Source organism: Thunnus thynnus, chromosome 5, assembly GCF_963924715.1.
Source record: "Thunnus thynnus chromosome 5, fThuThy2.1, whole genome shotgun sequence".
In the NCBI taxonomy this organism is placed as follows: Eukaryota; Metazoa; Chordata; class Actinopteri; order Scombriformes; family Scombridae; genus Thunnus; species Thunnus thynnus.
The window spans coordinates 21,483,385-21,507,603 of record NC_089521.1 but is presented as its reverse complement, the minus strand read 5'-3'; the positions used below and the strand labels follow the sequence as shown (position 1 = coordinate 21,507,603).

Here is a 24,219-nt window from a genome sequence, read left to right as displayed (position 1 = left end):
CAAGACACGTAAAATGACGCTCCAAGGGAGGACGTCCTCTCTAACCAATCAACAACCAGAATGCAATATTGACATCGCGTTGGTCCAATGATAGTTTCCAGATTTCATCTTCAGTTCTCTCCACTGTAATATACAGGAGTGTGACAAACTGTTGAGAGAAGAAGACCAGTAAGATATAGATAAATTATGTTTCACCTCTTTTATCTAGCAGTAGATAGCTCCTTGCGTTAGCCAACGCAACAGTTAGCTCGTTGTAGCAGCCTGAAGGACTCTTTATACATCCATGGAAGCAACCAGAGAAACAACCATCAAAGCTATTAAACACCAAAGCTCCACCACGGTGCGCCCCTAAAAATTATCATTTGGCTTGCATTCCAAAAACTGTATGTGCATCACCTCACACAATACTGATAATACTCAATAATTCAATTTTATTTATATAGCACCAAATCATAACAAAAGTTTTCTCAGGGAAATTTTCACATAGAGCATGTCTATGTTTCCCCATCAGCAAGCACTTTGCGACAGCGGCAAGGAAAAACTCCCCTTTAACGGGAAGAAACCTACCTAAACCAGGCTTTAGGTGGGTGTAATGGAGAGGAAGGGGGGGGGTTGTTTTAAAGTTAAAAATCGGTTGGAGAGCAACAGCGTGGCAACCAAGGAAGACAACAGAACTATATTGAGTCGAAGATTAATTTATTGCCAGGATCATACAATAAATTATAACTAGGCTATAAAAACAATAAAACTATAAATACACTACTAAAACTAATAAATACTGAAAAAATGTACTCAAAGAAGCTCAACCCAGATAAGAGTCCTTGATGCTGTAGCACACAGTCGAATTTGAGGAAGTCCACCAGAGTGGCAGGCCCTGGTGAGCCCGGAACGGTGACCAATCCCTGTTGCTCCATGGGTGGAGGAGATGCCGGCCCTTTCCTCGTGGCGGAGGTGCGTCAGCCGTCCACTCTGTCTCTTCAAAGCTGCCGCCACCCCACACGGGCCACTGGCTCACTAAAGACACAAGCAATCAGCAGTAACTCGCCCTCACGAACACGACGCTGCACTAAGCCCAAGCATATTCTCTTTGTACTCACGCTTTTGGGCAGAGTTTGAACACTGCTCGTTGTGTTTCATGCCATAGTACGCTGTATGACATCGGCTCTGCTCCGGCTCTCTCTGGCACGTCCTCTGGCCATCTAGAGGTCCGCTTTGGAGGGCTGGGGAGCGTCACCCCGCCCACAGTCTCAGGTCACCATGGCGAGGCAGATTGCGACCCTTCTCCCTCTCTCCCTCTTCCACCACGGTGCGCCCCTAGGTACGCAAAGGGAGAGAGGGAGGTTCATGTTATCCACGGCCAAGCTGCTCACACCTGGATCATACCTCGACCACAGGCAGGGCTAACTGCTGCTCCCCATCCTCTGCCGCCCTCCCTCCAGACTCGTGCTCCTCCGTCTTTCACTCCTGGTTCCTTCGTGTATTTCTCTCTTTTCCTCGCCATCATGCCACCATGTTGGTTTTCCCGGCCTTTATTTGCGTCCCGAGTGTTAAGTCCCTCCTCTTGGCGCATATTTGGCTGGATTGGCTGCAGGCTCTTTTCCCATTGGGTTATTTCAAAGTCTTTCAAATACAAGGGCTCAAACAGGTGTAAAGGTTTATCAATCAGTGGCAGGAGGTAAATATTCTCAACACGGCAGGATTCAAACTAAAAGCATGCAAACAACAAACAAAAGTAAGCACAATAATAAAAACCATCGAAAATCATGCAAAATCAAAGCACAGCATACAAAAAAAATATAAATATAAGGAATCAAATAAAACCAATACTTCTGGTGTGTGACATCAGCAGCCATCTGCCTTGACCGGTTGGGTTGAGAGAGAAAGAAGGAGGGAGGGGTAGGCGGGGAGAGAGGCACAGAGAAACATAATAACAACAATAACAACAATAATAACAGAGATATGACTATTAATAGTAATAGCAATAGTAATAGCAACAGCCAGAGAATTTATTATAAATAATAAATAATCAGACACAATTTGATAATTGATTAATAATCTACGTTTTCAAGTAAATTAAGCCATTATTTTATGTTTCTAACTTCCCAAATGTGAGATTTTTCTTGCTTTTCGTTGTCTAATAAGTAAATTGAATATTTTGGGTTTTGGTGTGTTGGTAGGACAAACAAGGCATCTGATGATACTGTATCACCAAACTTTTAATCAAAAAAAAAAAAAAAACGTCAGCTTTATCGAAAATAGTCATTAGTTGCCCACCTAAAGTTTATTCACTCTTCATTTGTATTTAGGCAACCCAGTTAGTTTCATCCTTCCCAGAATGTAAACAATGAACCTGCTGTTCACTGTGGTCTTTGTGCACGCGGCACTGGGAGAGAGTGTGTATGTTTGCTCTCACCACTGGCTTAACAGACAAGCTGCACCTGCTGCACTGAGGTCTGGACACATATATGGTTTTGTCTTCAACGTAAGGTAACTTTGTCCTGTTATTTTATTACTGTTTGCATAAGTTATTGTTTGTCTTGCTGTTTGAATTGTAAAAGTGCATTGTGTGAATGCTTTAATGTGTTAGCTTAACGTTAACGTTACTGAGTTGTACAAACTTTAGCCATAAGTTAGCTTGCAAGCAGGCCAATTCATGCTGTAGTGGTTCAGCAATAAAAGTTTCATAACGTTAAGAGACTTGATAGTATCTTTGTACAGATCACTTGATAGCTGATGCTGAGTAATGTTAGTTTGTTAAAGTTCTATATTAAAAATATAACTGTTAGCTCGCTAGCTAATATGCCCATGCCTCTCAAGAGCCACTCAGCCAGTGTGCTTTTTTTTCGAATTCATAATTGTAGGAATGCTTGATCTGGATAAAGAGCTTAGAATTAGGTAGTTTAATATGGTATGTCTATTTGTCTAAAAAATGTTTGTAAAATCCAGTTTACACTCTCACATTGCTTTTGTTTACCATGCATCTCAACAGTGGATTTCACAGGATCACTAAACAAAATCTACCATTTTCCTTCTTTGCTGAACTTGATAAATATACACCTCAGCTACTCTATAAAAAGAGGAAGACAAGGTATCCCTATATGGATACCTCTTTCTTTGTGCAACAGGATGAGAACATCAGTGCAGCTAGAACAGCAACCCTGGCCAGCCTACCGCTGTACTTAAAGGATTCATCAGAGGTCTTCAAAACTTGCAAGGTATTTTTGTGTTCTCCTTTTCCCATATTCATAGCTCAATACCTCACAGATGAATATAAAAATTGCCTTCTACATTCTACTGTGTACCCTGTTGGCTGCCTTTAGAGCACTTCTGTGCGTTACTTAATTTTTTCTGTGTAGTGGGTGTCACATTATCTAGCCCTGAAAATGCAGTATTCCCCCTTGCTTAACTGAATGTTGACTGTTAAATGTTATAATATTGTTGTATTAATTGCAAGACTGGTGTGAAGATGGTGCTTGTCTTTATTCTTTATTTTCATCACTAGCCCTTTTATAAACTCAATGATTTGTAGAATAACACTCACATGCACTGAACATGTATTCCCTTTTCAAGATGAGTTGCAGGCAACCTAAGAGGGAGCAGTGGCTCTGTTGGCAGTGGTCAATGAAGAGGTGCCAGCAGGAGTCCCTTTGAAACTCACCACGTGTCAGTCGTCCTCGAGGATCAGGTTGTAATGACTCACAGATCTGGACAGATTCACTGGTGATTTTGTTGGACTGCTCTATGCTCTCCATTTGTGAGCTTTCCTGAGAAGCTTAGTCCTCTATGAGTTCATCCAAGTATTCTTCCTCTAATCCTCATGATGGGAGAGAAAGCAGCTCAAACCCAAGTTACAGGCCTTGAGAAATGAGCTGGAGTAAAGTTGTCAGCAGGTTTTGTTGTTGATAGTCAGAAATGTCTAAAAATGATCATTTGGCTTGCATTCCAGAAACTGTTTTTAGTTCTGATTTTTGTGTGTTGAAACAGGTACTTCAGTCACAAGTCACTAGTCACAAGAGCTCTAGTTTGATTTAATAGTTTTTACTACAATGTGTGTTTGCACTGTTTCTGTGGTGTCTTCACACTTTCTGCACACACATGAAAATAACATTTATCTCAAGATTGAGACCACAGTTGTGGGACATGAACAAAAGTGGTGTTTGGACCCATAAAATGCTTCATAAATTTTATTAAATCACATTATTTAGTAATTATTCTCAAGATGTGTAATAATACTGTGTATATGTTTATCAAGCAACATAGGACAACCTAAATTTCACTGCTGGGACTTGAAAATGCCAGTAGTTGTAGAAACACCAAGTGTCAGAACAGAAGATAACAAGGAAACACCCACAGAAACACGTAATAAAAACCCAAAGACAGTGTTGGAAGTTTCACTTTGGCTCAGCCTTCTTCAACAGTACATCTCTCAAGGTTTGGTAAAAATCAATCTGAAGGTTGGTTATTTTTATTTTTCTTAATGCACAAATACATACTGAGAGACAGTTAAAGCAGATCGATTGAAGTTTTTATTAAGTCTTGACGTTTTATATTACATTGTGTACTGTTTATCTTACAAGAGTGTGGCATTGTTGCCCATAACGTCTGGGACACTTAAAAATCTTTAAATTTCAGAAACCTTTTTAACATGTTACTGAAATGTTTTCTTTCTAAAAAGTTTTGATTTTTAACATTCTTTTTTTTTGTTGTGTTTTTATTTATTCATTAAAATATATTAATCTAATAAAAATATCAATTTATTTAATATTATTTAACAAATACATGAGAACATCATCATTGTTAAATACAATAATATTAAATTTAATTTGTTCAATCCATTTTGGTTTGATGTGAAATCCAATAATTCCATCATATTTACACCTTGTAAGGTGTGTTCAAGCTTTGTCAGAGTTTTTGTGTTATTTCTGCATTCTGCTGCCACCCACTGCACAACCCATGATCTGTGCCAAAAGATTGATTTCACATAGTTCAAAGTGGTAGAAAAATTCAATTTTGTAATGTAAAAAGATGGTTGTCTCAGGGTATTTAAATACCTATGAACACATAAAAGTAGCTATTACAAGACAAGATAAAAAAAACTGGGAAAGGGGGCACAAAGTACAAATAAATACCACATAAAAAATAAATACCAACATAAATAAAAACCAACATAAATGAGTTGCAACATTTTAGCTATTTTAGCTTCATATTATGTATAATTATGTCTATAATTAGTCTTAATGATTAGAGATTCATAAGATGCAATTACCATCATTAGTCTTAACCATTCAACAAAGTCAGGCTTTGTCAATGGTGGAGAACAACACTTGTTTGGATTTGGATGAACCCGTCTCCTAATAAACACAGCTGGGGAGATTCTGGCAATGGTTAACACAGCCACTCTCCAATACTTCTGATTACTCATTTGATCCTCATAAATATTTACCATATAGATGTTTTCTCTCTTTTTACATCTGCGTTTTTCTCTTTGTAGAATTCATAATGGTTGTAAAGTCGCTGTTCTCAAGTCTCAAGGAGGGGCTTGGACACAGCCCTGTTGTGGCAAATGTGATTTTTGCCTTCCTCATGGCTCTCATAGAGAAGATACTGGGGGCAGCATTTCCTTACCCTTGCGATCCTAAATGGAACAGTTTTTTTGCTGCTGCGTTTTTCGTCATTCCTGCTTGTATAGCATTTCTGCTGATGGTGCTGATGTATATATTCAGGGATGAAAAAGATAAAAATAATTCTGACAAATGGTGGTCCTGCTTTTTACCCCCCGTGGTGTGGCAGGTTATCATTTTCCTTGATGGTCAATACTTTGTCTGTGCAATGACAGACTGGCCAGGCAAATTTGTTTCTGTTGACAAAACGTATCTGAAATGTTGTGAACCAACCAACATAACAAGATAATCAGAGGAACTCATGGCTCATTCACACAGATATTATATTCTGTCTCAGGTGAGAAAAATATCTTTTGTTTGTGCACAATGTCAAAAAATGATAATTTAAAAACTGAAGAATCAGCTTTCTACCAAATATGGTTGGTTATATGACAGTGATGATGAACATCTTGGTTCTGTGTCTTACTAAATTATGTCAATTCTCCATTCTGTAGGGAGTCGGACTTTGTCTGCTCCTTCTTTTGACCGTGCTTCTCCTTGTTTATGTGATCATTAAGTACATGAAGAAACTTGACAAAAAGACTACAGACACACAGGGATCATCAGCTTCCCCTGCCTGCTGTCCTCTAGTGGCCAAACAATCAGTTACAACATAAAGACAGACAACGTACATAGAAACAACTATCTTAGCATGGCCCATCTATCTTTAAACATTTTTTAGTAGCTAACAAGTAAAAGAAATTAAATAATTAAAATAAGGATTCATTTTATTGATCCTAATTACCTTAATTGTATGTTAAATGTTAAACAAATATAGTGTTTAGTGTTTTATATATTTTGTTGGTGAGTAAGAATTAAAAGAATATATATTATTAACGTTTCTAGATATTATCATGTATTTTAGATTATATGGTATGTTTTTTTACAACATTGTCAAAATTTACCATAAACATAGAACTGTAAATGTAATGCTTAATGTTGTGAACTTACAACAGAAAGGCTCAAAGTCTTTAACCACCATCCATTTTCAGTTTACATGTATTCAGTATTTGGGAACATTAAAATAACAGGATTGGAAACTTATGAAAATATATTGGAAAATGTATTATTAAAGAAATACAGTGAAGATGGTGTGCAGCAGTTTTAAGTACAACATACATTAGTGTGGTTCACTTAATGCATGCTGTGCATTGTCAAGTACATGCTGTAGTTTACACAATCTCAATCACACAAACAAAGTAAAACTGATAAATTCAGCTTTTTATATCCCACTGAGGCCTTTCATAGTGTCTGTCGTCATGTAGAATTCCCAGCAGAGCACAGATGCAACCACAGTCGACCAGGAGTTGTTAGACCACTGCTGCAATAATTTCCTTCACAGTCAATCAACAACAGGCAAGAATTATTTTCTGATCTAATTCCCAATGCAAGCAAGGGTTTTATATGTGCTGCATCGTTTTCTTCAGCAAGTTGTAAAGTAGGAACCTGACTTTTTTAAAAATATAAATAAATAAAGCTTCATCTTATTTTTCTATTAACCTGCTCATTGCTTTGTTATATGTCTGTGATGGTCTTAAATATTATATATCGCCAGGCAGTATTATGTGTGTTTCAGTTAGGTGGTAAATACATACTGAGGTGAAATCAATCACACTTGCTGATGTGACAGCAAATTTATAGGTTACAACAGTCTCATCTCATAAGACCCCTCATAAGACCCCTCACTAAATATTTCACAGTAAACAGGATTGTAGTGAATATAAGTATGACTGATTGCACTTGAAGACATATATCATACAAATATTCACTCTTCATGGATACTGTTTTGGTTTATAAGCCTTAATCATATCAACAGGCAAAGTTTATTTTTCATATTTTATGAGCTGAAAAAATCCCTAGCACACTAATTTTCCATATATTTATTATTTACTATTTTTCTGTTTGAACTTAAAGGTTGGTACATCTTACTTTTATGTTTATTCTGAATGCACAATTACAAACTGGGAGACAGTTATAACTAATTTATTCCAGTTTATGTCAAATGTATAGGTTTGTATTGTGCAATCTTTGTGTGATACATAAATGGTTGTGTATACTACATTTGAAAATCATTGCATTGCATGGATATTACATTTGAAAAGGATTATATACATGCCATTCTGGTGTTGTATTTTTGGCTTGTAATTTTTCAGTAATTTCTTTAAAACATTGACAGAGCTTTCTGCTGCCACCCACTGCAAATGATGTGAAAACTGACATGTGCAAAACAGTTTTATTTTACCTATTCCCCAAAAATCCAATTGTTCTTGAAGAACTTTTTAATCACTTCCTGTTCCATCAAACATGCCTTGAAAGCCACAAGTCAAACCCTAACATAGCTCCCCTATCTCTCCCTCCACTTTATCTTTATTCCTCTACAACTTCTCAGGGTTAAGAAATGGCCTAAACGCAAAAATGATAAACAAACCTATGAACCACAAAACAAATGAAAAATCAAAGCAGATCCATAAAAATACATACCTGAATCATCCTTAAATGTGCACTTTTTTCTTTTTGTCTAGAACTCATGATGACCGTAGAGACACAGCTGATCGCAGCACTCAAGAAAGAGCTTGGAGACAACCCTGTTGTGTCAAATGTGGTTTTTGCCTTCATCCTCGCTGTTGTGGAGAAGATGTTGGGGGTGAAATTTGCTTGCCCTTGCAATCCTACATGGAACCGTGCATTTGTGTTTCCATTTTTTTTAATTCCTGCTGGTACAGCATGTCTGCTGATGATGCTGATTCATGGATGCAATGGATACAAGAAAGTTCTTTGTGGCTTTCTCCCTTTTATAGTGTGGATGGCCCTGATGTTGCTAGATGGACAATACTACGTCTGTGGAAACTCAGACTGGCCGGGCACATTTGTAACAGCTGACAAAACCTATCTTATGTGGTGTAAACCAACCAACACGACGACTGAGAAGGAACTACTGCAACATTCACACGAGTTTCATATTTTGTCTCAGGTAAGAACAAGTATGATAGTGTTTGTTTTGGCAAATGTCAGAAATTGATCTGTAACATGAGAGCACCAGCCTGTGATTTTTAATGTGTCTTACTGAATTATCTGTCAATTGTCCACTCTAGGGGCTTGGAAACACGATGGTCACGATTTTACTCATTTTACTCATTGTATACATTGTATATAAAACAAAGAGCAAATGTCGTCAAAATGACGAAGAAGACCCTGATGCTGCATCTGTGCCACTTAAGAATCAGAAAAAACACAAAACACAGGAGACTGAAGAAGATACTGCTGTGTGAATATTATGTATACTTCGATATGCAAGCAAGTCTAGTCGTTAAATTCAATTCTCTACTTTTATAATAAAAAACATCTGTTGCTTTTATCTGTAATTTGATGTGCTTGTAAGGACCTGGATATTATATTTACTTAACATCCGCATGTTGTCATTATGAGCATGTTAACGTGCTGATGATTGCTTTTAGTTCATAACACCACTGTACAGCCTCACAGATGCAGTAGCATTAATCCTTTAACAGGCAATAATTATTTTCTGATCTAATTCCCAATGCAAGCAAGGGTTTTATAACTTGTAATGGTTATGTTTAGTGTGATAAACTGTCTTCTTTGATATTGTTTTATATATAATTTTAAGTAAAAACTAGATAAAGGTTTCATTTTGTGCTGCATTATTTTTTTCAGTAAGTTATAAAGTATGAACCTGACTTTAAAATAAATAAATAAATAAATAAAGCTTCTCTTATTTCTCTATAAACATGCTCATTGCTCTGTTATATGTCTGTGATGATCTTAAATATTATATGTCACCAGACAATATTATGTGTGTTTCAGTTAGGTGGCAAATACATACTGAGGTGAAATCAATTACATTTGCTGACTTGGCAGTTACCAAATTTCTAGGCTACAACAGTCACATCTCATAAGACTCATGTCTGAGTCTTTTACAGTGAATAGGATTGTAGTTAGGGATGTGCAGAGAGCTCAGTATTTGTATTTGTATCTATATTTGTTGAGGCAGCAAAATAATTTGTATTTGTATTTGAATAAAAGTGGAAAGACGCTTAAAAATCCTGTTTTTGTTTTTATTTCGCTTATAATTTTAGAAAATTAAAGTGTTACAATAAGTGTTCATGAATAAACTACCTCATGAAGGAGGTCCCCACACTGGGTCTCGAACTGGAGTCTCTCAGATCATAGACAACTGCACTGACTACTGAGCTAAAACTTTACTCATCGCCTCATTGCAGACAGACCTCTACCTATTTATACACCTATAACACAGAGACAGCACAGCATATAACATGTAGGGAGGAGCTTCAAAGGCGATTCTTGCTTTGCACTTTTCATTTATTGCCTATTTTTTACATCCTAACTTTGTGGAAAGGAGAAGGGGAACAACAGATATGGAGAATCCCTTGTAAGCACTTGTCAGTAGCTCAGCTTTATCTCTGGGGAACACCCCCAACTCCGGGAGTGATGTCCAAATAAGGAAATGTGTGTCATGTAGCAGATGGATGTGACTCCCCTGGTTGTGACCTTCTGATGGACATAACAGTGGAGCAGTGGAGAGAGACTGAGATAGCAATATAACCAACCTGCACGCTGGTGTTTGAGATGGGTTTTTTTCTTTTTTTCTACCTCCATAATACATGGATCATCAGCTGCTTCTTTTTCCTCTGCCAGCTGTGAGCTTTTCTTAAAGAAACCCACTGAATACAACCTATCCCAGCATCAAACAATATGCAAACTAATTTAGTGGCTAGCTGATGAACTGAGTTGGAGACCAAAGCATAGAGAGAAAGTGAATAAATCTTGGCCTTTCATGCACCAGGAGGCCAGAAACAAGACTGCAATAGGATGATACTGCAATGTTGGATGCTCTGTATCCAGCCTGTCTGTCAACTGGCTTATTTTCTTCCGTCCTCTAGTGGCCAAACAATCAGTTACACAAATACTTCTATAAGGTCAGACGATTTACCTAGAAACAGCTATTTTAGCATGGCCCATCTAACTTTAAACATTTTCTTAGTAGCTAACAAGTCAAATAAATTAAATCAATAAAATAGAAATCAATTTTATTGAGCCTAATTATATTAATTTTATGTTAAAGGTCATGTATGTAGGAATCAGACATTCCTTCTCATTAGTGACATCTGTGGCCTTTTAATGAGGTGCAGTCAACATCCTGTTGGTCACGCGCATGCTCATGGTGTGAGACCATTGCAGGTGATGTCTTTTTCCTCACTTACACTTCTCATAATTACATAAAAGTTCTTTAATGTTTTGCATTGTAATGCAACGTGCTGTGACGGGGGAACAAAGAGCTGCGGTTTTGATATGAAATTTGTGCTTATTACAACCTTTGGACTACCAACAGGAAAAAACAAAAGGGGTACACTATGTTCTGCTATCACTCTGGAGCTTGTTTTCTGCTCCTTTGTTGAGGAAATAATGTTGTTTTAACTATATGTGCTCGGGAGTGGGCGACTTGTCATTGCAGGGGTGTTCTGTTGTGAAATGTGTAGTGGTTGACGGAAGCAGCTAGCTGTTTCATTAGCTGGAGAGCTCTGCAGGGTGTTTCTAGTCGGATAGCACCATTTTTGTTGTGTGGTTATGCCGGTCGTTTGTTGACATTAGCGGGAGAGAGGCAAAGCACTCGGGGGCGTGCAAAAAAATGGAAATGGAAAATTTGGCCAACATCCTTCACATAGAAATCAGTCCACGGGGTGTTACAGACAACCGAGAAAGTTGGGGAAGGTCTCATTTTTTATGTTACATTACTACCCGTTCACTCATTGGCAATAAAAAACAATTAATACATGTAAATTGCTTCACAATTCTACATATAGAACCTTTAAGTGTTAAACAAATATAGTGTTTAGTGTTTTATGCATTTTGTCAGTGTTTATTTTTAACATTTCCAGATATTGTCATGTAATTTATATTATATGGTATGTTAGCTGAATTTTTACAACAAATTGTCAAGAATAACTATAAACATAGAACTGTAAATGTAATCCTTAATGTTGTCAACTTGTTTCCAAGCATAAACAGTTTTGAATTTATCATGATTCATTGCATGATTTGAAATAAGGTTAAATTCTGTTAATCTGCTTGTTTATTCACCTGAAATATGCACACTTTTTTTTTTACTCTTCCAGTTTTTTTCCAGTTTCCATGCTGTCACAATGCATGCTTTTATATGCTGAGATTCATTCATTAAATGTTCACTGTTAACATGATCATATGACTGATGTCAGGAATACAGAAAGGCTCATTTTCAGTTTACATGTATTGAGTATTTACATTAAAATAACAGGATTGGAAACGTTTGTGCATATGAGAATATACTGGAAAAGTTATTATTAAAGAAATACAGCCAAGATAGTGTGCAACAGTTTTAGTTTGGTTTGACTAATGCATGCTGATCATTGTCATGTACATGCTGTAGATTCCACAATCTCAGTCACAGACACAAAGTGAAACTGATAAATTCAGATCAGGCCTTTCATAGTGTCTGTCCTCACATAGAATTACCAGCAGAACCCACAAGTGCAACCACAGTCGACCACGAACTGTTAGACCACTGCTGTAATCATTTCCTCCACAGTTAATCAAGACTGAACTGCACCATATAAATACCATTTATTACATCATTAAATCACATTATATTTACAATACAAAACTAAACTAAACTTCTTGTTATTTTACACCCATTTAAAAGATGTTAAATCAAAAGAGTTTGAAAAGGACCACAATCCAAATGTATGTTAATTCACTGCCATGTTGACACCATTATCCCTTACCATTACCCTTATCAACATCTCATCTTATAAGACACATCTTTGAGTCTTTTACATAACATTTACTGGTAATGTGAGCATGCTCGATTGATGTAAGCATATTGATCAAGTCAAGTCGATTTTTATTTGTATAGCCCATTATAACTTATATCCCAAATTTACCTCAGGCGGCTTTACAGTCTGTACAGCAATACAACATCCTCTGTCCTTGGACCCTTGATTTGAATAAGTAATAACTCCCTAAAAAAAGGTGAAAAGAATGGAAGAAACCTCAGGAAGAGCAACAGAGGAGGGATCCCTTTCCCAGGATGGACAGATGTGTAATAGATGTTGTGTGTATAGAATAGAACAAGAAATACAGCATGGAACAGGATAACAAAACTATAAAGGATTGATAATATATATGAACAATGTGATGAAGAGGATGCTTGATGACAGCTTAATTTGTATTTGATTTGTAATACATCTTTAGAATTATATAACTGTTGGTATAATATATTGTGATTGTAACAACTAATCAAATGCATTTGTGCTGAATGTTGTCAATTTTAACAATTACATACAGAATTGTTGCACTGATGTTTTACTTGGTTTTCACACACAAAACCAACATTTCATTCTTCAAAGGATGTTATTTTTCCCCCTTACTATCATAACATTAAATGTCCTAAGGTTAGTAGGTTTCATTTTCCATCTTATGTTACATAGGTGCTGAGGTCAGTGGTTGGTGGGTTTGAGAAAAGACTGTGGTGTGTGTATTTTAAACCCACAGTGCCACTAAGGGTGGTTTCTTTCTGGGGCAGCTTTAGGTTGCACCTGACACAGATAAAACCCACAGTGAGGTTAAACCTGTGGGAAGACGTTCTGAGGTAATCTGACAGTGGCTTATTTAAGTTAATCAAGAGCAGTGGTGATTCTGTGTCCATTGGGAAAAAGGAGGTTCTGTTTGCTTATGACTTCAGAGACCTAGGTGCCGATTTACAGATTGTTTACACATTAAGGGTACAAATAAGTTATTCGGCAAAGCACAAATAGTGGTTTTTTTACGAAAATTTATTTCATACAAATATTTTTTAAATGATTTGTTCTCGGGAAGGAAAAAAAACATGTCAAATACCAGCGCGCAAGTCGGTTACATCGCTATCTCAGTCTCTCTCCTCTGCTCTGCTGTTATGTCTATCAGCAGGTCTCAACAAAGGGAGTCACATCCACCTGCTACATGACGCACATTTCTTAATCGAGACATCACTCCAGGAGTTGGGGGTGTTCCCCAGAGATACAGCTGAGCTACTGACACACACAAAGTGCTCCCAAGGGACTCTCCATACCCTGTTGTTCCCCTTCTTCTTTCCACAAAGTTAAGTTGTAAAAATCAGGCAATTAATGAAAAGTGCAAGGCAAGAATTGCCTTTGAAGTTCTTCTCTACATGTTACATGCTTTGCTGTCTGCATGTTAGCAATGCATTTGGTTTAGCTCAGTAGTCAGCGCAGTTGTGATCTGGGAGACTCTGTCATGCCCTGTCTGGATAGTTAAGTTACTTTTTTGTTTCTCCTAGTGTTCTTTGTCTTGTATTTCCTGTTTTATTTTGATATTCACCTTTTGTCTCGTTTCAGGTCCTTTACTTCCTGCCCTCATGTGTTTCCATCCTGTGTGATTACCTGCCCTGCCTTAATGTGTTGCACTTGTGTCTCATTGTCTCCCGTTCTCCAGAGTATATAGTCTTAGTGTTCTCTTCCTTCTGTGCCAGTTCGTCTTGTTCCCTCGTGACGGTGTTCCAGCATTTTTCCTTGAGTTTTCTTAGAGCCCGATAGTTTCCTGACCTGTTTTTACCTTTGACCTTGCCTTTTGCCTACTGATTTGGACACTGTTGCCTTGCTGACTGATCACCTGTGTACCGACCTCATTCTGATTAAAAGGACTGATTTTTGAACTGAATCTCTGTCTGCGTTTGAGTCAAAGCCTGTGGTTCAGTATTGACAGACTCAGGTTTGAGACCCGGTGTGGGGACCTCCTTTGTCAGATGGTTTACTCATAAAAACTTATTTTAACACTTTAATATCCTAAATTAAAAGAGTAACAAAAACAAAAACTGGATTTTTTATTCCTATTTCCACTTTTATTTGACTACAAATATAAATTTGCTGCTTCAATAAATATATACAAATACAAATACTGAGCTCTCTGCACATTCCTAGTTTTCGCTTATATCTCAGATTACCACCACTGACGTGCACATTCTATGTATTCTGTTTTCTGTTTATTTTCTCTTATTTTTATTAATGTTATCGAGTGGGTTTTATTTTCCATCTTATGTTACATTAATGGTTTTTATATGCTTTTATGTTCTTTTTATTTCTTTATCATGTGAAGCACTTGGTGCATGTAATTTCTTTTGTTGTAAAGCACTTTGAGCTGCATTTCCTGTATGAAAGGTGCTATACAAATAAAATTATTGTTGTTATCATTACCAAAGTTGTGATATCATCAGCAAAGACGTAAATAAACCAGGACATTACTCTAAGCGGAGATGATGGGCTCCTTTATGTATATGTCATAGTCTGTCTAAAGCACTTCCTGTTCCAGTGGTTTCATCAGCTGATTTTAGTGCAGCTTTAAGAGCCTCTGCATATTTTTTGTCTAAGAGGAATTATAAATAATTTTTCTTTGTAAAGAAGTCTTTGTTCTAATTCTTGAGAGCAGAGTTGGCTCTAGCCATTTTGGTGCCCTAGCTGAGATTAGGATTTGGTTCCCCCAGTGTATGTTGTGCTTGTTGTTCCTTCACCTGCAGGCAAATCTAAACATACATGCAAATATAGTTATTAATCCTTTAGTAAGGACACACAATGATTCATAAATTACAACACATCAGGCAATAAGCACATCTGAAGCATAAAGTATAGATAATGGTTGACCAATGCTGTTCGATTACATGAATGAAAAAGGTCAAGGCAAGTTACAATCTAGGTTTAAATTATTTTTGATGGGAATAAGTTATTCTAGTTTTATTGTCTCCTGTAGACAACTTGAATAAATACAGATGGTATTTAAGTTAGCTATGTTCCCTTTCTTAACATAGAAATTATATTTATGATTCAATATACTTTATTGCAATATTGTTACCATAATAATGCAAGTATGTAAGAAACCATTTAATAATCGGTTGCATTGGTATTTGACTTGAAACTTTCTTAAATGGACCCATACTTCAGTGTAGGTCTAGCTCATTAGAATTTTTTGTTTTTGAAATAGGTCCAGTAGGTGGCGATATTGCTTCAAAAATAAATGAAAAAATGAATGAATGAATGAAAATGAAAGAAATGAAATCTTTGTGTGCAAGCTGCAATTCCCATGTCTTTCTGTCATTGTGAAGGATTAGAAAATAGTTTAAGGTTTGGCCAAAATACTAGCATAATAAAAATAGATTCCCTCACATCCATTTGTGGACAAATGAACAAAACAGACAAGACATTCCAGATGTACAGGCTGAGTTATGTATATTATATTTTTTCATTCACCACGCTTACTTAATTACGCTTACTTAAACTCAGAGTTTAAGGGGTTAAAAAGTGTTGTGTTCTGTATGTTTTTGTTTGATTAAAAAAAATGCTGTGAGCAATGAATTACAAAAAATTCTGGATGTATAAAATATGATACAAAACAAAACTCATATGCAAAGAGTTATTTGATTTCTCTTTTTTTCATTTGTCAGAAGATCCAATAAACTCTCCATTTTCAAATAATTAGTATTTTATGGCAATTATTTGATGGTCTATAATTTACTCCCATCCGTTGTGCCCACATCTGTCATGGCCTAGGAGCCGGATTATGACATGTTACATTTTTTATCATTCCTGCTATTACAACATTTCTGCTGATGATGGTGATCCATAGATGTAGGAATCAAAATGATTCCCACAAATGTTGGTACAGCCTTTCACCTCCCATGGTGTGGCAGGCCATCATTTTCCTTGATGGGGGGGGGGGGGGTCGACCACGCAAGTTTAGTATATATTTTAACTTGTATGTATTGTGTATTTGTTGTTTTGTATTTTATTGTCGTGGGGACAGGAGAGAAGCGGGGTGGGATTGAGTTGGGTCCCGGGCGGGGGGAGGTTTTGTATTGGCCCCACCCTCTTTCTTAAAGTAGACGTGCGACTCCACTGTGTGCAGTGTGTTGTGCTCCCAGGCATTTCCTGAAGTTGTTGTGATGTGCTCTTATCCCTGTAGTGTCTTGCATCTCTGAATGGTGGTGTGAAATTTTATAGTGTGGCCAGCCCTGACTCCCCCTCAAGTGGCATAACTATCCTATCTAGTGAAACTCCGAAGCCCCTTCTTTTTATTGGTGTTCACTTAATAAAGATTTCTATTTTTGCCTGATACTCTGATGGTCTGGTGTTGATTATTCTGAGGTCTCTGTCATTTATCCCACATAAGTTCTGGATTCTGTTTGAACTCAGATTTATTACAGTACTTTGTGCAATGATGGACTGGCGTATCTGAAATGGTGTGAACCAACCAACACAACAAAATCATCAGAGGAACTCATGGCTCATTCATGCAGTGATCATGTTCTGTCTCAGGAGAGAAAAATATATTTTGTTTGTGCACAATGTCAGTTATTGATTTGTAAAATTGGAGAATCAGCTTTCTGCCAAATATGATTGGTTATATGACTGTGATGGTGAACATTTTGGTTCTGTGACTTACTAAATTATGTCAATTCTCCACTTTTTGGGGAATCAGATTTGGTCTGCTCTCTTTGTTAACCTTACTTCTCGCTGGATGTGTGTTGATGAAGTGCTGAAAGGAACCCGAAACAACGGCATCCTAATTCTCCATACATTTAAATTCACGAAGGTCCACAAGTAACACAAAACACCAAAGAATGGAGGATGTTGAAGAGGCATTCATTAAATGTTCACTGTGAATATGATGATCTGACTGATGTCAGGGATACAGAAAGGCTCAAAGTCTTTAAGCACCATCCATAATGGAAAAGTTGTTACTGAAGAAGTACAGCCACAATGGTGTGCAACAGTTTTAAGTATGATATAAATTAGCTTGGTTCGACTAATGCATGCTGATCACTATCATGTACATGCTGTAGCTTACACAATCTCAATCTGTCAAAGTGAAACTGATGAATTCCGCTTTTTATATCCCACTGAGGTCTTTCATACTGTTTTTACCTCACGTAGAACTCCTGGCAGAGCACATAGATACAACCACAGTCAACTAGCTGTTAGACTACTGCTGCAATAATTTCCTCCACAGTCAATCAAGACTGAACTGCACCCTATAAATACATTTTTTACATCATTGTTACATTGCATTAAATTACAACTTTTGCCAGTTGTACCTTTTTCTTCTGGGGCCGACTAAAAAAAAAGCACTATTTATTGCTTAACTGATGTGTATGTAGGTTGTCCTAGGTTGTCATAAGTGTAGATAGTTCTTGGTTGGTGCCTCCTTGTGGATGCTGTTTGGCTCTGGCTACCTGTTTAGGTGTAGGTCCAGAGACTTGGGCTTGTGGTTCAAGACTTGTGTCCTGTGTCATTTGAGGCATCCACACAGCATACTCCTCCTCGCTGAGGCTATCAGAATCTTCAGGATGAGTATGAATCCTTGTTTTCTCTCTTTGTTTGTTTGTTGTTTTTCTTTGTTCTGTTTTCCTCTCTTTCAGCGGTGTAGCTCTCTGTCCATCAAGGAGGTAAGGGCAAGGTAGCAGAAGGTTTCTGTGTAAAACCCTGTCTCGATCGTCTCCATCCAGAGGCTTCACGACATATACCGGACTGTCAGTCCCTTTTCTTTCCTTAACTACATGTACCTTGTTTTCCCAATAAGCACGGATCTTTCCTGGTCCTCCCCTTTCTGGCAGGTTCCGGATCAGTACATGGTCACCAGGTTCAAGAACCGAACTCCATACTCTTGCATTGATTTTTGCCATTTCTCAGCATATTCCACTTGAGATGTCCTATTTTTCTCCTCTTCATTTGGAAACATGAGATCAATGGGGAGTGTTGGCTCCCTTCCAAAAAGAAGAAAGAAAGGTGAGAAACCTGTTGATCCATGCACAGTGGAGTTATATGCATGGACAACTTTGTTTAGATAGTCTTTCCAATTAGACTTCTGGGTTTCTTCCAGCTTGCGGAGCATACTCAACAACGTTCTGTTGAAACGTTCTGCTGGGTTTGACTGTGGGTGGTATGGCGTTGTCCTTGAGTGCTGTATACCACTTTAGCTCTGCAGTTTGCGAAACAACTCATTTTCAAACTCCTTCCCTTGATCATGATGAATTTTGGATGGAAATCCAGATCGTGGGATGAAGTCATCAAAGATATTACGTGCAGCTGTTTTCCCAGACATATTTGATGTAGCATAAGCCTGTGCAAACTTTGTGAAGTGGTCTACTATCACAAGGATATATTCCATACCGCCTTTGCTCCTCTCCAAGTGGAGATAGTGGATGGATATCATCTCAAATGGAGCAGATGTTGTAATACTTTGCAAAGGTGCTCTTGTCGTTCTGTTTGGCTTTCTTTGCTTCAAGCAGCGACAGACTCTCGTCACACAATTTTCAAAGTAACACAAAACACCAAAGAATGGAGGATGTTGAAGAGGCATTCATTAAATGTTCACTGTGAATATGATGATCTGACTGATGTCAGGGATACAGAAAGGCTCAAAGTCTTTAAGCACCGTCCATTTTCAGTTTACATGTGATTAGTATTTGGGAACATTGAAATAACAGGATTGGAAACTTTTATGTATATGAGAATATAATGGCAAAGTTATTATTGAAGAAATACAGCCACAATGGTGTGCAACAGTTTTAAGTATGATATACATTAGCTTGGTTCAACTAATACATGCTGATCACTATCATGTACATGCTGTAGCTTACACAATCTCAATCTGTCAAAGTGAAACTGATGAATTCCGCTTTTTATATCCCACTGAGGTCTTTCATACTGTTTTTACCTCACGTAGAACTCCTGGCAGAGCACATAGATACAACCACAGTCGACTAGCTGTTAGACTACTGCTGCAATAATTTCCTCCGCAGTCAATCAAGACTGAACTGCACCCTATAAATACATTTTTTACATCATTGTTACATTGTATTAAATTACAACCTTTTGCCAGTTGTACCTTTTTCTTCTAGGGCCGACTAAAAAAAAGAAGGAAAAAGTAATAAAATACCATTGAAGAAAGAAAATACTGGCATGTCTTTTTTCCTTTTCAATATCTACTACACTACCTCTGTGAATTAATACATCAACAACAAACACAAAACCAGTAAAGTGAGTGGCATACAGTTATAGTCACACTACCGAGTACTTCCCAGACTACAAAGCATGATCACAGGAGAAATAGCCAAATATCTTACGCCTGTTTCAGTGTACTGACTTACTTATTGGTACATTGGTAGGCCTCCCAAGTCCTCTAAGTCACAAATGGCAAAAGCTACCATTCCACCTTGCTTAATACATTGTTGTATTATACATGCCCTGAGTTGTAGTATTACTTATTACTGATGTAGAGCTCTAAATTCTGTTACACATCCTCTGCACATCATACTAATATTCTTTTATATACTCCATTGTGTTTGATTTTAATAATCTCAGGTAAATAAACCTTTCAAATGACTATATCATAACTGTATCACTCAGCAAATGTCCATTCAACACACCATGAACTAAATCTTTTTGTAAGTACTGTGTCTGTTCTTCCCTCACACTATTTATTGCTTCACTGATGTGTATGTAGGTTGTCCTAGGTTGTCATAAGTGTAGATAGTTCTTGGTTGGTGCCTCCTTGTGGATCGTCTTGGTCTCCCGACCTCAGAATCTTCCTCTGACACCTCTGCTACGTCCTCTTGCATTTCTGAATCAGAACTTTGCACTTCAGGCTCCAAGTCCTGCTGGATAGTCTCCTCAGCTTGACTCACATCCTGAGCAGGTCCCTTTCCCTCCTGAGCCTGACTCCTCTCGTCCTGGTCAGATGTCTCAGTCTCAGCTTCCACTCTCAGATGCTGTTTGGCTCTGGCTACCTGTTTAGGTGTAGGTCCAGAGACTTGGGCTTGTGGTTCAAGACTTGTGTCCTGTGTCATTTGAGGCATCCACACAGCATACTCCTCCTCGCTGAGGCTATCAGAATCTTCAGGATGAGTATGAATCCTTGTTTTCTCTCTTTGTTTGTTTGTTGTTTTTCTTTGTTCTGTTTTCCTCTCTTTCAGCGGTGTAGCTCTCTGTCCATCAAGGAGGTAAGGGCAAGGTAGCAGAAGGTTTCTGTGTAAAACCCTGTCTCGATCGTCTCCATCCAGAGGCTTCACAACATATACCGGACTGTCAGTCCCTTTTCTTTCCTTAACTACATGTACCTTGTTTTCCCAGTAAGCACGGATCTTTCCTGGTCCTCCCCTTTCTGGCAGGTTCCGGATCAGTACATGGTCACCAGGTTCAAGAACCGAACTCCATACTCTCTGGTTATAATGTCTCTGTCCTCTTTTGGCTGATTTTCTCATGTTCTTTCCTGCAACGTCGTATGCTTCTTGCATTGATTTTTGCCATTTCTCAGCATATCCCACTTGAGATGTCCTATTTTTCTCCTCTTCATTTGGAAACATGAGATCGATGGGGAGTGTTGGCTCCCTTCCAAAAAGAAGAAAGAAAGGTGAGAAACCTGTTGATCCATGCACAGTGGAGTTATATGCATGGACAACTTTGTTTAGATAGTCTTTCCAATTAGACTTCTGGGTTTCTTCCAGCTTGCGGAGCATACTCAACAACGTTCTGTTGAAACGTTCTGCTGGGTTTGACTGTGGGTGGTATGGCGTTGTCCTTGAGTGCTGTATACCACTGTAGCTCTGCAGTTTGCGAAACAACTCATTTTCAAACTCCTTCCCTTGATCATGATGAATTTTGGATGGAAATCCAGATCGTGGGATGAAGTCATCAAAGATATTACGTGCAGCTGTTTTCCCAGACATATTTGATGTAGCATAAGCCTGTGCAAACTTTGTGAAGTGGTCTACTATCACAAGGATATATTCCATACCGCCTTTGCTCCTCTCCAAGTGGAGATAGTGGATTGATATCATCTCAAATGGAGCAGATGTTGTAATACTTTGCAAAGGTGCTCTTGTCGTTCTGTTTGGCTTTCTTTGCTTCAAACAGCGACAGACTCTCGTCACACAATGTTCAAAGTAACACAAAACACCAAAGAATGGAGGATGTTGAAGAGGCATTCATTAAATGTTCACTGTGAATATGATGATCTGACTGATGTCAGGGATACAGAAAGGCTCAAAGTCTTTAAGCACCATCCATAATGGAAAAGTTGTTACTGAAGAAATACAGCCACAATGGTGTGCAACAGTTTTAAGTATGATATAAATTAGCTTGGTTCAACTAATGCATGCTGATCACTATCATGTACATGCTGTAGCTTACACAATCTCAATCTGTCAAAGTGAAACTGATGAATTCCGCTTTTCATATCCCACTGAGGTCTTTCATACTGTTTTTCCTCATGTAGAACTCCTGGCAGAGCACATAGATGCAACCACAGTCAACTAGCTGTTAGACTACTGCTGCAATAATTTCCTCCACAGTCAATCAAGACTGAACTGCACCCTATAAATACATTTTTTACATCATTGTTACATTGCATTAAATTACAACTTTTGCCAGTTGTACCTTTTTCTTCTGGGGCCGACTAAAAAAAAAGCACTATTTATTGCTTCACTGATGTGTATGTAGGTTGTCCTAGGTTGTCATAAGTGTAGATAGTTCTTGGTTGGTGCCTCCTTGTGGATCGTCTTGGTCTCCCGACCTCAGAATCTTCCTCTGACACCTCTGCTACGTCCTCTTGCATTTCTGAATCAGGACTTTGCACTTCAGGCTCCAAGTCCTGCTGGATAGTCTCCTCAGCATGACTCACATCCTGAGCAGGTCCCTTTCCCTCCTGAGCCTGACTCCTCTCGTCCTGGTCAGATGTCTCAGTCTCAGCTTCCACTCTCGGATGCTGTTTGGCTCTGGCTACCTGTTTAGGTGTAGGTCCAGAGACTTGGGCTTGTGGTTCTAGACTTGTGTCCTGTGTCATTTGAGGCATCCACACAGCATACTCCTCCTCGCTGAGGCTATCAGAATCTTCAGGATGAGTATGAATCCTTGTTTTCTCTCTTTGTTTGTTTGTTGTTTTTCTTTGTTCTGTTTTCCTCTCTTTCAGCGGTGTAGCTCTCTGTCCATCAAGGAGGTAAGGGCAAGGTAGCAGAAGGTTTCTGTGTAAAACCCTGTCTCGATCGTCTCCATCCAGAGGCTTCACGACATATACCGGACTGTCAGTCCCTTTTCTTTCCTTAACTACATGTACCTTGTTTTCCCAATAAGCACGGATCTTTCCTGGTCCTCCCCTTTCTGGCAGGTTCCGGATCAGTACATGGTCACCAGGTTCAAGAACCGAACTCCATACTCTTGCATTGATTTTTGCCATTTCTCAGCATATCCCACTTGAGATGTCCTATTTTTCTCCTCTTCATTTGGAAACATGAGATCGATGGGGAGTGTTGGCTCCCTTCCAAAAAGAAGAAAGAAAGGTGAGAAACCCGTTGATCCATGCACAGTGGAGTTATATGCATGGACAACTTTGTTTAGATAGTCTTTCCAATTAGACTTCTGGGTTTCTTCCAGCTTGCGGAGCATACTCAACAACGTTCTGTTGAAACGTTCTGCTGGGTTTGACTGTGGGTGGTATGGCGTTGTCCTTGAGTGCTGTATACCACTGTAGCTCTGCAGTTTGCGAAACAACTCATTTTCAAACTCCTTCCCTTGATCATGATGAATTTTGGATGGAAATCCAGATCGTGGGATGAAGTCATCAAAGATATTACGTGCAGCTGTTTTCCCAGACATATTTGATGTAGCATAAGCCTGTGCAAACTTTGTGAAGTGGTCTACTATCACAAGGATATATTCCATACCGCCTTTGCTCCTCTCCAAGTGGAGATAGTGGATTGATATCATCTCAAATGGAGCAGATGTTGTAATACTTTGCAAAGGTGCTCTTGTCGTTCTGTTTGGCTTTCTTTGCTTCAAGCAGCGACAGACTCTCGTCACACAATGTTCAAAGTAACACAAAACACCAAAGAATGGAGGATGTTGAAGAGGCATTCATTAAATGTTCACTGTGAATATGATGATCTGACTGATGTCAGGGATACAGAAAGGCTCAAAGTCTTTAAGCACCATCCATTTTCAGTTTACATGTGATTAGTATTTGGGAACATTGAAATAACAGGATTGGAAACTTTTATGTATATGAGAATATAATGGCAAAGTTATTATTGAAGAAATACAGCCACAATGGTGTGCAACAGTTTTAAGTATGATATACATTAGCTTGGTTCAACTAATGCATGCTGATCACTATCATGTACATGCTGTAGCTTACACAATCTCAATCTGTCAAAGTGAAACTGATGAATTCCGCTTTTTATATCCCACTGAGGTCTTTCATAGTGTTTGTCCTCATGTAGAACTCCTGGCAGAGCACATAGATGCAACCACAGTCGACCAGCTGTTAGACTACTGCTGCAATAATTTCCTCCGCAGTCAATCAAGACTGAACTGCACCCTATAAATACATTTTTTACATCATTGTTACATTGCATTAAATTACAACCTTTTGCCAGTTGTACCTTTTTCTTCTGGGGCGCAACACCCTCCCCGACTAAAAAAAAAGAAGGAAAAAGTAATAAAAT

At 38.2% G+C, this 24,219-nt stretch overlaps 2 long non-coding RNA genes across 2 annotated transcripts; one reads left to right on the top strand and one right to left on the bottom strand.

Annotated features, from left to right (window-relative positions):
* Positions 1–679: 679 nt before the first annotated feature.
* LOC137183208 (uncharacterized) lies at positions 680–1,396 on the bottom strand. Its single transcript, XR_010928424.1, has 2 exons — positions 1,098–1,396; positions 680–1,014 (listed from the first exon to the last, which is right to left on the bottom strand). It is a non-coding gene; the product is annotated as an uncharacterized lncRNA (long non-coding RNA).
* Positions 1,397–2,401: 1,005 nt separating this feature from the next.
* On the top strand, positions 2,402–10,141 carry LOC137183206 (uncharacterized). The gene is made up of 7 exons (XR_010928422.1): positions 2,402–2,487; positions 3,063–3,215; positions 3,571–4,454; positions 5,492–5,958; positions 6,116–7,016; positions 8,183–8,631; positions 8,753–10,141. It is a non-coding gene; the product is annotated as an uncharacterized lncRNA (long non-coding RNA).
* Positions 10,142–24,219: the final 14,078 nt, after the last annotated feature.